Source organism: Gorilla gorilla, chromosome 3 (assembly GCF_029281585.2).
Source record: "Gorilla gorilla gorilla isolate KB3781 chromosome 3, NHGRI_mGorGor1-v2.1_pri, whole genome shotgun sequence".
Taxonomy (NCBI): Eukaryota; Metazoa; Chordata; class Mammalia; order Primates; family Hominidae; genus Gorilla; species Gorilla gorilla.
Window position 1 is genome coordinate 164,859,359 of NC_073227.2, and position 14,011 is coordinate 164,873,369.

Sequence of the window (14,011 nt, forward strand, 5' to 3'; positions counted from 1 at the left end):
CATTATTTCATTCCTTTCACAGCTGAGTAGTATTCCATGGTGTGTATATACCACATTTTCTTTATCCACTCATTGGTTGATGGACACTTAGATTGGTTCTATATCTTTGCAATTGTGAATTGGGTTGCGATAGACATAAGTGTTCATGTGTCTTTTTCATATCATGATTTCTTTTCCTTTGGGTAGATACCCAGTAGTGGGATTTCTGGATCAAATGGTTAGATCTACTTTTAGTTTTTTAAGGAATCTCCATACTGTTTTCCACAGATGTTGTGCTAATTTACATTCCCACCAGTAGTGTATAAACATTCCGCTTTCACCAGATCAAGGTCAACATCTATTGTTTTCTGGCTTTTTAATTATGGCCATTCTTGCAAGGAGTAAGGTGGTATCTTTTCCTTTGGGTAGATGCCCCGTAGTACAATTGCCGGATTGAAGGATAGATCTACTTTTAGTTTCTTAAGAAATCTCCATACTGTTTTCCATAGAGGTTGTAATTCTTCTTTTCTGATTTGGATGCCCTTTATTTATTTCTCTGGACTGATGGCTCTGACCAGGACTTCCAGTCCTATGTTGAATAGAAGGGGTGAAAGTGGGCATCCTGGGCTTGTTTCAGTTCTCAGGGGAAATGCTTTCAACTTTTCCCCATTTAGTATGATGTTGCCTGTGGGTTTGTCATATATGACTTTTATTAACTTGAGGTAAGTACCTTCTATGCCTAGTTTGTTGAGAGTTTTTAATCATAAAGCGATGCTAAATTTTATCAAATGCTTTTTCTACATCTATTGAGATGATCACATGGTTTTGTTTTTAATTCTGGTTATGTAGTGTATCACATTTATTGATTTGCATACGTTAGACCATCCCTGCATCCCTGGGGTGAAACCCGCTTGATCGTGGTGTATTATCTTTTTGATGTGCTGCTGTATTTGGTTAGCAAATACTTTGTTGAGGATCTTTGCATCTATGTTCATTGGGGATATTGGTCTGTAGTTTTCTTTTTTTGTTATGTCCTTTCTTGGTTTGGGGATTAAGGTGATACTGCCTTCATTCTCTTATTTCTATGTGACTGGTATGCAGAGATAAGGGTTTCACCATTTGTACAAATTTGCAGTTTTAATGTGAAATATGTTTTTTAGCTATTTGATTTTTTCTTTCTTAATAAATTGTATGAGTATACACACACCTATTTTGATGCTGTGTGCATTTAAAACCTCATGTACTTTGTCACTCTAGCTTTATATTGCAGACTCCCTTACTATATTGTCTGTACTTACTTCTGCCCACCACCTTGCTTACTGTGTAGGCTCAAGGGGTGAATGCCAGGGATGAGGTAAAATTTTGGTCATATATGTGACTGATTTTTTACAAAGATGAAATTAAAATTATTTCTTTAGGGCCATGTAATATCACCCAAATCATGTTGGTCAAAGAGTACAAACTTTCACTTACAAGATGAGTAAGTTCTGGGAATCTAATATGCAGCATGATGACAATAGTTAATAATACTGTACAGATGTTCCTTGACTTACAATGGAGTTACATCCCAACAGACTCAACGTAAGCTGGAAACATTGTAACTCAGGGGTGTCCCATCTTTTGGCTTCCCTGAGCCGTGCTGGAAGGATTATCTTGGGTCACAAATAAAATACACTAGCACTAACGAAAGCTGATGAGCTAAAAAAAAAATCACAAAAGAATCTCATAATGTTTTAAGAAAATTCACAAATTTGTGTTGGGCCTCATTCAAAGTCATACTGGGCCGCATGTTGCCCATGGGCCATGGTTTTGACAAGGTTGTTGTAACTTAAAAATGTATTTAATACACCTAGGCTACAGAATATCATAGGTTAGCCTAGCCTACTTTAAATATGCCCAGAACACTTATATTAGTGTACTTGGGCAAAATCACCTAACACAAAGTCTATTTGATAATAAAGTGCTGAATATCTCATGTAATTTGTTGAATACTATGCTGAAAGTGAAAAATGGAATGGTTATATGGGTACTTAAAATGCAGTTTCTACTGACTGACTTTTACACCATCTTAAAATTGAAAAATTTTAAGTAGAGAACTGTCTGTATTGTATCCTTGAAATCTGCTAAAAGAGCACGCCTTAAAAGTTCTCACTACACGCCCAGGTAACTATGTGAAGTGATGGACGTGTTGACTCACTTGATATCACTTCACAATATTTACACATATGAAAGCTTTGTAACTCAGTTGCAGATTCAGTCACTCGATGCTTGCCGAGTCCAGTTTACAAGAGTGAGGTCTGATATAAAGAAAGTGACTTTTTAATCAAAAGCTTAGCTTATGGAAAGAAGTTCAGGCTCTTGCCCTTAAAGGCACTGCTTCACTTTTGGGGCAGAAAGCCAGAGCTTTTAAAGGGAAACTTGGCGTGAATGACAGGCAGGGAAGGAGCAGTTGGGGGTCTAGGTGACTTGCTTTGTTGCCTTATCTACCCAGGGGTTGAGCTGGTGCTAGACTGTAAGGTGGCTGTGGTCTGGAGATACTCTCCAGATGGGAGAGAGTTTCCTGTGGGCAAACTTTAGGTTGTAAATTGACTCATGTCTCTAGAGGCAATCTTCTGGTGGGAGAGATTTCGGCTCTGGGGCTTCTAGGTGTGCACACAGTTAGATGAACTTGTCCTGTAGGGAGTGTCTGGTGAAGGGAAGGTAGAGGTTCTAATTGCATTTCTAAAGAGTTAAGTAGGAAGTGGGGAACAGGGGCAGAGGAGGAAAGAGAAAAAAAGAAAAAAATAATTTAAAAAATAACTCATTCTCTTTCTCTTAGGGAAATGGCAGTACTGCTTTACAGCATCCCATTGTACACAAAACTTGTCTAACCCACTGCCCATGAGCTGCATGAAGTCCAGGAAGGCTTTGAATGTGGCTCAACACATTCAAAGAAAGTTTGTAAACTTTCTTTAAACATTATGAGATTATTTTGCAGTTTTTGTTTTAAGCTCATCAGCTGTCATTAGTGTTAGTGTATTTTATGTGTGGTCCAAAACAATTCTTCCTATGTGGCCCAGGGAAGCCAGAAGATTGGACACCCTTGTTTTACACCTTAAATACAGTTTTGTGTTTCAATTTTCCCTCAGTTAGGCTGGGAAAAAATGGCCATACCCAAAAATGACACATAAAATAGCTGTGTCAAATTTCTATTTTAATCTTGAATATCTTTCTTTTACAATAAATAAACTTCTCTCACATGATTTTTTAATGTTTCAGAGTGTTTCATTTTATGGCTATTTCAGAACTCAATAAGTTCCTATTTATTTATTTATTTATTTGGACAATGTGGTAGCATCTAATTTTTGCTAAATCTTGGTGCACATTCTTAAATTTCAAAGCTGGACTTACTGAGTCTAGTGGGTCTTAAGACATATTGTTATCTGCCTCTCAAGAAGGTTTTGACTCACTTCAAATGAAGTCAAAGGTCTTCTCTATGTATTTAACATTCAAACATTTTGTATGTGTGATTGTTCTCTTAGCTTATTTTTTGAGTTTTCACTGAGTTAGAACACTTCCTTGGTTTACTATAAAAAGAGAAAAAATTCATTATGAGCCAAATGGATTTTGAGAAATATATTCTGAGTTTTCTCTTTACAGAGGTTTTTGTTTTGTTTTTGCCTAGAGCATAGGGTTAACTGGACTAATTTACACTTTTCCATTAGCTTTATCTTATTCAGGATAATATGAGCCAGTTTTCTTAACCCTAATAGGGCATATTTCTGTTTTTTCTTAACTCGTTCTTTTTCTAGTGTATTGCTAAGTTTTCCAGTTTAGTTCTTGCCTTAAAAATGATGTTGTCTAACATTATACTTGTAAAATACTGGAAAATGGTTTTGTCATTCTTGCTGCAGGCAGTCAACAACTCAAGGTAACTCCTAGTTTAGCTGGAAATACATCTTGATTGGTACAGACTCCGGTTTCCAAGTGAATAAGCAGAGAACACACTGAGTGCCTGACGATGTGACATGCTATCATGTCACATGAAGCTATCAGAACTTGCTAGGGTTCCAGATCCTGCACTAGAAATTCCTCCCAGATGAGGGCTTTTTTTTTTTTTTTCCTCTTATGAGAAATAAACCAGAAGAAAGGAGAAGATGGACTTTTGTAATTTAGTTTCATAATTTTAAGAACCAAATCGCAGGTTTATTTCTCTAGAATAGGAAATAGAGATATCGTTGTCATCTTATGTTTTTTCTCACTTGATCTGATCTATGATCTGTTGAAACTTGACTGTCTGTTCCTGCAAGTGAGGTTTTGTTGCTACATTTCTGAACTTCAAAATTAGAAAAATAATATCCTGAAGTTTCTAATACTTACAGTTGAGCAGACTTTATATTCTGTTTACACTTACCATTTTACATAAATCTTTATGCCTTTTATTTAGAAGACAAGATAAAAATTAAAAGAGAAAAAATATCCCCCATATACATAATACCTCTCTATGGACTATTCTTTTGTGGGATAGGGTAGGTGGGAGAATGGGAGAGTAGCAGACCCATTAGAATAGAAAACGTGTCAGTAACTATTATTTTTAACTTGGGGCCACTTGGACACCAAGATATTATTGCCTTTTTAAGAGATGTGTGTTCTAGAGAACTGATTTCCTTAAATAACTCATTTCTGTTCCCAAGTCTCTACTCACAAATGTACTAATGTCCTAAAGGGCATGAAGGACATATATATATATGTAGAACAGTGATACAGTAAGTACAAACAGTAATATAGTAAATCACTGTGCTTCAAAATATATATAGACAGAGATATAGTAAATCACTGTTCTTTTATAAACTGGGTCCCTATTCTATTTTTTATCCCTATAAAAATATATTTTATAACTTCTGTTTAGAATATTGGCAGATAATAGAACTTGATTGCCTGATTTTCAATTTAAGCACTTATGAATCAAATATGTAAGTACTTGTACAGTGTAGAGAAAAGTTAATACTTTATATTATCTATGTATCTCTGAAAGACAAGAAAGTTTCTGTACCTTTACAGACTACAAATACAGAAGTTACATAATCTTAGGAAAAAAGCAGACTAAAATATTATAAATTGGTAACAGAAGATATGTAAAGACATGATCACCTAGATAGTATAAATCAGTTTTCTATTCTTGTGCTGAAGCCTAGACCCCACACAGCAGCCTGATGTAATTCCATTACCATGCTTAATTACTTGGCACTTGTATAGCCTTTTTATTTTTGTGTTACTGTTATTCCTGGTAAATCATTCAGAAGAAATAAATTAGCTTGCCACTCAAAATTAACTACTATGGTGCATTGCTGCCCCACCCCCCAAAAGATGAGTTGACAGCTACTGGGCGTTAATCTAGCCATTTTTTGATAACAGAGTATCTCTTTGCGCATAGTTATGATGAGAGGTATAAACATTCCAAATGTAATTATCTCAGTCCTTTACAACTTGAAAGTCTAATTAAAGAAAGTTTAAGACACCATAAATCTTAAGGAATTAGGTTTATAATGTGGAACCCAGTCAGAGTTTGGGATTACATTGGAAAGTGAGTATATTGAAAAGGATTGCAGGAACATTTCTCTCAGCCAGAATTTAATTGCTCAGAAAACTGAATTTCAGTAAAATAGATGAAAAGTGGTAGGCAGAGAGACTCAGACCTATGACTGCTGAAGAAAGAGCTAATTCCATATCCCTTTTTCTAGATGCCCTGGAATACACTTGTGTCAGTGACAAATGCTGCTTTGCTGTGCTACACCGAGTACAAGGTAGTGATAAGACATGATTGGGAAGCAGTTACCAGAGACAAGCAAGGATAGGGCTTTGACTGCATCCTCTGCTGGTGGCTTCTGTAGTTATGCATAAAATTTACTCTGACCTGTTTACTTTTAGAGCCTGTCTTTACTTTGTTTCTTTTAATATTATGTATGTTTAGGCTATGCTTTTTCTTTAAATATGTGAGCAAATCTATTGGTGTAATGTACTCATCACCCTAAAACCTATATTTTAATGGACCGGAAGACCTTAAGGCAGAAGATGAGAAGAAAAAGAAAATGCATACATTTTTATCTTTAAAACAATTCACTTTTAAGATTATTTTCTTGAAAGGTATACCTTTGATGGAGCTGAATCTAGTTCCTTCAGGCAGATACAATAGGATACAATAGGATAGGACTTCTTGGGTAAAAAAGGTGTTGTAATCTGTGAGACTCACAGGAAGGAGAAAGGAAATTATTCATTAATTTGGCTGAGGCCAGGGTAGTAAGCAGATTCATTATAAATTCTGGCAGCAGAGGAATACTTGAGAAATGCTTGTAAAGTTAGATCATCGATTTTTCCAATCAATATTCCTCATGTCATTCCACCTTGCAAAAACTTTGTGGAAAAGAATAGGCATATGAATGAGCAATGAATAGACTTTGCATTAGATTGGTAATCTTGCTATTAGTACATTAATTTACTTGTATTACTGATATTTTAAGATAGGATTTTAACAGATGTTTATATATTTTTTAAAAGCCTGTTTTTTTCTTTACCCTTTTTCTCAATTTTTTTTAACCTCGAAAACTTTTTCCTCCCTGAGAGAAATGCATGGGCTATCTTCAGCATAGAACACAAACTCTGCCTTCTTTTCTCAAGTCCGGTGATTCAAGTTTGACACACCACACCACGGTGGATGTGCCTTGTCATGACACATCTTCTCAGCAGCACTAGAAGATACATCCAAAGTCCTGTGAGCAAGGTAAACCTTGTAGCAACCCTTTGATGTCTTTGAAAAATGCAAAAATGCTCACCGATCAGGAGCAAAGGGGCCAAAGGAGAGGTATTTCCCCCTCACATGTAGTTTTTATTTTTTTAGCGTATTTTTTGTTTTTCTCTAAATCAAACTCAGACTTACTCTGTTTACACTGAAATACACTGTACAGTGCCATAGGTGTAATCAGACCCAGATCTCAACAATGTGTGTGATTCCATACCCAGTATAAATAAGGGTTTAATATCAACTCCATCTCTCAGTGAAAATGAATAGCTCTGAAAAGTCAATTCTTCCTATTTTCTTTTACATTTGGCCTTCTAATAGCTGTTTTATGTCATTTCCTTTGAGAGCTCTGATGCCAAGTTGGAATAGTCCATTATATCCTAGCTCTCAGTCTTTACTGAAAGTTACATGAAAGAAGAGGCCTTTGCCTGCGATTCAGAATTCTAAATTACCAGCCTTTCTTAATTTCAGGTTGCCCCTCCTGGACATGTTGTAAACTCATGCATGGGCTTTTGAGTTAGAAAAATTTGTGTTTGGAACTTTTCTCAGCTCTTGGATTTTGACCTGGCCAGGTTACTTTTAAAGCCACATCTTCTTTTATTTTATTTTAATTATTTGTCATCTTAAGAATGGGGATAATGGATGTGCCAGCCTCACTGAGTTATGTTATTTGAATGATATAGCCTAAGTGGTGAACCTAGCTTAGGGTCTGTTACCTGGGATGATGGTCAGTGGAAAGCCAAGATTTTTTGTGATGTTTTTGTTTATATGCTGATAGCATATAAAGGAGTGTCTCAAGTCCCATCACAGCTTTCAAAGCTCGTCTTCCTTTTGTCTGAGCAAACACTGAGAAAAGTCTGACAGTCAATGAACTTTAGTACTGAGATGTGCTTAGGAGGTATGGTGGTTGTTAGGTTTGATAATTATCAAAGAGAGTGATTCAGTTCTTAGAACCCTGACCTGCAGCTCTAATGCCCTAAAAGACTAACCATTACCAATAGACACTGCCCTCTAGTGTGCTTGTCTAATTATATGTTAACTATAATTAACACTTTAAATCTGATAATTCCTACCTAAGAAAGTATATTACCTGGTGTAGAGCCTGGCAGAGAGGAAGTGTGCGTTGATTATATGCCCATGGTTTATTGAGTAAATCCAGATCTTTCCTTGGTACTGGGCTAGAACTCTGGGAGCATACCTTTACGGACTTAGCAATCTGGAAACAGCTGGATATCCTTTGGGGTGATCTGGAACAGTTTGTCATTCTTCATTTCTACTAACATTTATTAGGCTTATGTGTAAGCTCTAGAGTTGGCACTCGTAACTTCATTTAATCCTCACACTAGCCCTTTGAGGAACATATTATTCCTATTTTTCAGATAAGAAATTTGAGACTTAAGCAATAAAGTGACTCACTAATAGCAATAATACTAGTAGCAGTTAAGTTGACTATACTGTGTGAACCTGTGTCACATCTTAGCTGCTATCTGGATAGTAGCATGCCTTGCCTAGCATGGATTTGGGATACTAAACTCTGTACATTCGGTTGTCCCCAAGATCCTTCCTTGAGAGCATATTATTTAGACCTATTCTTATTTTTAGGCTTGGGCCTTGTTGTGGACTAAGTGTCTGTGGCTCCCCACAAAATGTATATATTGAAGCCCTAACCCATGATGTGGCTGTATTTGGAGATGTAGCCTCTAAGGAAGTAACTGAAGTTAAAAGAGGTGATAAGTGTAGAGCCCTGATCCAACAGGATAATGTCATTATAAGAAGAGACACCAGAGAGCTCACCCCGTCTCTTTCTACCATGCAAGGACACAGCGAGAAGATGGCTGTCTACAAGCCAGGAAGAGAGTCCTCACCAGAACCAAACCCTGCTGGACTTTGATCTTGGACTTCCCAGCCTCGAAAACTGTGAAGACATAAATTTCTGTTGTTTAACCCACACAGGTCTGTGGTATCTGTTTATTATGGCAGCCCAGTAAGACTAAGACAGGGCATCACAAGATGTGAACGTTTTGGACCTTCTCTTGGGCCCTAGTAAACAGAAATCAGGTACACAAAAGGAGTAAACATATAATTTCCTATATTTTTATTTTTAATGTGTAAGCCTTAGGTTTTTATTTATTTATTTGCTGAAGACAATCACATTGTGTACGTACAATGCAATTATATTGTTGATGAGAACTTACTTAAAATTTTTTAAAAATTCTAATTGATTTGTAGATGTCCAAATGACAAGATAGCATTTATATACCATCAGAACATAAAATAATTAAAAAAAATAAATTTATAAAACAATATGTATTATATTGAGAGAGAGAGAGAGAGTATTGGAAGAATATATACAAATACAATGTGATAATGTGATGTCTTTGTGAGAATGCTATATGTAATTTTCTTTGTTTTTGTTTATATGAATTTTTACTATTTTTACCTTTGAAATATATAAAAGAGAGAATAAAAGTCATTGACAAAATCAAAAGTAACTCTATTTTCATAGGTGAGTAAGTATACATCTTTAACAGAACAGCAAAGAGTTGATGAATGTTCAGAGATATTATATAAGTAACAGATAAGAAGTGTCCTGATCTATGGTATTCATTCTCAGTTGCAAATATATACGCAAAAAACCCCACAAATGAAACCAAAACAACTCAGAATTCTCATGAATGTTGCATAAGTAAATATATTCTTTGGAACAAATTTAAATAAGCTACATACAGGATGTCTTTTAGTTGGGTTGCTGAGGGGCCCCCATTTTGCTTTTCTGATCGGTATTGTAGAAGAGCTTTAGTTCTGTGGAGTCACTCTCCAGGGAATTATTAGGGTGATGTACTGAGAGATAGAACAGTGGATTTGGAGTCAGTAGACCTGGATGGAACTCATTTACCAGGTGTGTCATTGAAAAAGTCATTTAAGCTCTCAGAGCTTTTGTCTCCTCATTAGTGAAACTAGCATAACAATTCTATGTCCTTTATGTGGTTTCCTCAGCATCAAACTAAATGAAATAATATGTGCAAAGCTTTGTGACCCAGAGCACTCTATGCTAATGCTAGCCATCATTATTCTGAAGATGACTATTATAATCGAACTTATATAAATTAAAGAAAAGTGACAGAAGTTGTTCCCCTGAAAATGTTAACTCTTGCTGCTGTAGTCCTAATTGTGCTAGTGCAAATCCCTTTAAATATTCTTAATTTCTGGTCTGATCTTAATTAATGGATACCAATGTAGGTACTTTGGATTTTTAGCAGACAGTAAAACCTGGGGTTCAGGAACAGCAATGTAAACAGGCTCTAAGTTTGCAAGTCCCAACTTTCATTTATTTGATATTTGTCATGAAAATCTATATAGTGCTTTCAGTGTTCCAAGGCCTGTGGTTACAGCAGCAAGTAAAACAAAATTCCTGCCCCACCGGAGCTTACAATCTAACAGGAGGAGGGAGAGGGCCAATAATACAGTAGAAAATGAATATATAATAAGTCAGTAATGAATATGTGATATGTGAATATGTGATAGAGCAATAAATGTAGTAAGTGCTATGGAGAAAAAATAAAGCAGAGTAAAGGAAAAGTTCTGTAGGTCCGATGTGCAGGCAGCAGAATCTGAGATGAAGATTGAAGTCAGGAAGTTCATTCAAAGTCCTCCGAGGAAGGAAGCAGGGTTGGGTAGAGAGAGAAGATGGGTTCCAAAGCAGACACAGCTGGGCCTCTGCCTACTCCATGGGGAACTGGAAAGCAGGGATGGGCCTTCCGATTGCCTTGACTTGGGGTATGGAGGCCAGGCCTTTATATTCCTGCAATGACCAGAAATAGGATGCAAGTTGTCCTTTGGGAAGGGGACTGTGACCTTGGTGACATGACTTTCCTCTGCTGAGGGCAATTCCCAGAGAGGGCTGACAGTAGTGAGCTTCCAGCCAGTAGCACTATGTTCATTACAGGGGTGTGTGTGTGTGTGTGTGTGTGTGTGTGTGTGTGTGTCTGGGAGGCAGGAGGTGAGATTGGTTTTTTTAAAGGATAATGAAGGGAGCCTCTCTGAAAACATTTTGGGAGTAAATGTGAAGGACATGAGGGAGGAACCTCATGAAATCTGGGGGAAAGCAAGTAGATAGATATCTGGGGGAGAATATTTCTGAGGAAGATACTTTTGAACTTCTTTGGATTTCTTCATATGGATTATCTATATGAATAATGACTATGCTCATCTATTGCTTTTCCAGTTGTGCTTATCATGGTAGTAGTGATAATAGTAATAACAACAATAATGTCATTTTTACCATGTAATTGCAACCTTTGCTTTAGGAACTGATGTAAATCTTTCATAAGAACTTACTAGAGTATTAATTAGCTAATTAGTTAATTTACTTATTCATTCAGTCACACAGTGAGTGTTTATAAATGCCCATTGTATGTCATTTACTATGTGAAGTGCAATGAACACCATGGTGAGCAGGACGAGTTAGTCCCTGAGTTTGAAACCATTAAGGTGGGGAGACTGACAAATGAAATAGGCAATTAAAAATACAGTGTAAACAGTGGTCCAGTGTAGTTACACGAGGTAAGGAAGGTGCAGCAGGGAAACACTAAGCCAAACAAAGAAACCAGGTGTATGAATAAATAGGGAATGGCAGATTAGTAAAGCAAAGTGAAAATGAAGCTTTCTTTGAATTGGGGTGGGATGGGGTGTGTGGAACAGAGGTGGGCAAAGTAGGTGAGATAAGTGGCTCTGGAAATGAAACCAAGTTTTGTTTAGTGACCTCTTACGTTGTCAGATGGGGTTAAATCCATAAGGGTTTCTAAACATTGGCCTGCTATGTAGAAAACACATGTTTCAATGGCAACTAAGTTGTGGGAGAGGTTTTCATTGCTAACGATGGGCTCCTAGCATGAAGAGATTCAGGTAAATCCTGCCTCGAGGAGTGGGCTGGTATCTCTGATCAGAGCTGGCTGCAAGCTTGAGTAGTGACAATGAGGAGATCTCCAAAAGTGCCAACTCCTACCACCCAACACCCAGGAGAGAATAACTTCTTACTCCCCCGTCACAGATCCTGAGCTGAGGTAAACAACCTCTTCAGTTCTCACAGTCCACCTCTCTCCCCCTCTACTGCCCCATTCATGCTGCAAAGATGTCACAGGACTGTCTACTTAAAGATTACCTTTCTAAAGCAGTGTTGACTCTATGTATTCTGTAAAGGCAATTCTGCTTTTTTGTTTTTTTTCAACACTGACCCAAGAACACTTGGATATAAACAGTAATATCAACATGGTCAGGAAGGGGGAAATTCCACTGGCTTTCTTGTTTCATTTAACATTCTTTGACTTGGGGGTGATATTAAAAATATAAAAATATTATAGAACATTTTCAAAGTCAACTTGCTTTATAAGTCCCTTCAAAATTTTATTTGTCCTCTATGTTCATAGCAATTTTAAAGTGTTAGTCTGTAAAATATTGTATCTACATGTACAGCTTTTTTTTGATAGTCACTTCTAGAACAGGCTGAAAATCAGTCAGGAAAATTCAGTAAGACCGATTTGTGGTTTATCCATATTCTTATGCAAACCTGAGATTCTTACATTTGTCACTAATAACAGTAATGAAATAATTAAAGACAAATGAGTTAGTATTTTATCATCTAAAATTTCTCCCTTTTTCCTGAACCTTCTTACATTACTAGAAAATAGTTAGAAGGAAGTCTGACTGAGACCTCAGGGCTTATTGCTCCAAGTAAAAAGTAAGCTGAAAGAAAAGTTAAGTCATTGAAATTGATATCTACATTTACTTTCCCTTTTCTTTGTACTGTTTGCTCTTGGCTTTAAATTCTTTTGATTCCAGAAGGAAGAAAACTTTGCTAATGCTCTGCCAAGCATCACTTTTCTGTCATGATTGGAAGGTTTGATGTTACTTAGAATTACTCATGGAAGATGGAAGAGCTGCAGCATTACAATGAAAGCCATCTTGCAACAGCCTGAGTTCCTTTTTCTTTTACCTGAGTCAGGAACAAAAAATATTCATGTATATTCCCCAAAGGGACAAAAAAAGTATCCAATGAAACGGCTACCTTGTAGAAAGGTCAGAGCATTTTAGTGCTAAATGACACCTAAAATCACTCTCTCTGCACACCTTATATTGTAAAAGAGAAAGTTAAGACCCAGAATAAGATCAAGAGTTTTTCACTGGTCGTTACGATATTAAAGAAGTTTTGAAATATATGGCTAGCTTTCTCACATCTATGTGCTGATTAGACCTCAGCCAAAGACTTCAGGGGAGCCCTCTGCAAATTTCTAGAGTTCTTTGTGCAGCTTTTTCTCTTGGGTTCTCTGACTTGCAAACTCAAACCGCCAGGCTTTTCCTAGAATCAGCTCTGCCTCCTCATCTCAGAGAGACCCTGCAGTGGGGCTTGGGAACCCTCCAGGCTCTGAGCTGTACAATGGAGCTCACCTCCATTTCGTTTGTTTCCTCTCTCTTGGCAATCACTCTTCTGTGCTACTGATGCCCAGTGTCTGAAATTCATTGTTTTCATACCTTTTGTTTGTTTGCTTGGTGTCATTTCCTGCAGGAGGGTAAATCTGGCTCCTGTTATTCCATCTGCCCTCCAGCAGCTTCCCATACAGGCAGCTCACTTCACTTCATTTTCAATTTTAATGACTTCTGTTCTTTATTACGCCTTTTGTCCCCTTTTATTTTGTTTTGGTTATTCTTCTTGTTCTTTTTCTAACTTCTTGAGTTCATATTAAGTTAATTAGCTTTTAGTCTTTCTAAGTCAATTACTGAATGTTTTGAACTTTTCACTTTGTGTTACTTTATATTTGTTAGGCTATTAAACTAATCCACGTTCTAAACTGTTATTGCTACTGGAAAATGGTCCCGATCCAGACCCCAAAAGAGGATTCTTGAATCTTGCACAAGAAAGAAAGGGTGAGTCCATAAACTGAAAGCATGTTTATTAAGAAAGTAAAGGACAAAGAATGGCTACTTCATAGGCAGGGAAGCCCTGAGGGCTACTGATTGCCCATTTTTATGGTTATTTGTTGACTATATTGGTATGAACAGGAGGCAAGGAAATATTGGGTAGAAGGGGGCGGTTCCCTGGCAAAGACACCACCCTCAAGCTTGGAAATCCATGGCCCTAAATCTGAACAGGCATTCCTGTTTTCACACCTTAATGTGGCTTTTTGGCCTGCCACGCCCCCCATCCTATACCCATGTAAACCCTAAACCTCAGGCTCCATGAGCAGAAGATCAGAGGAGCAG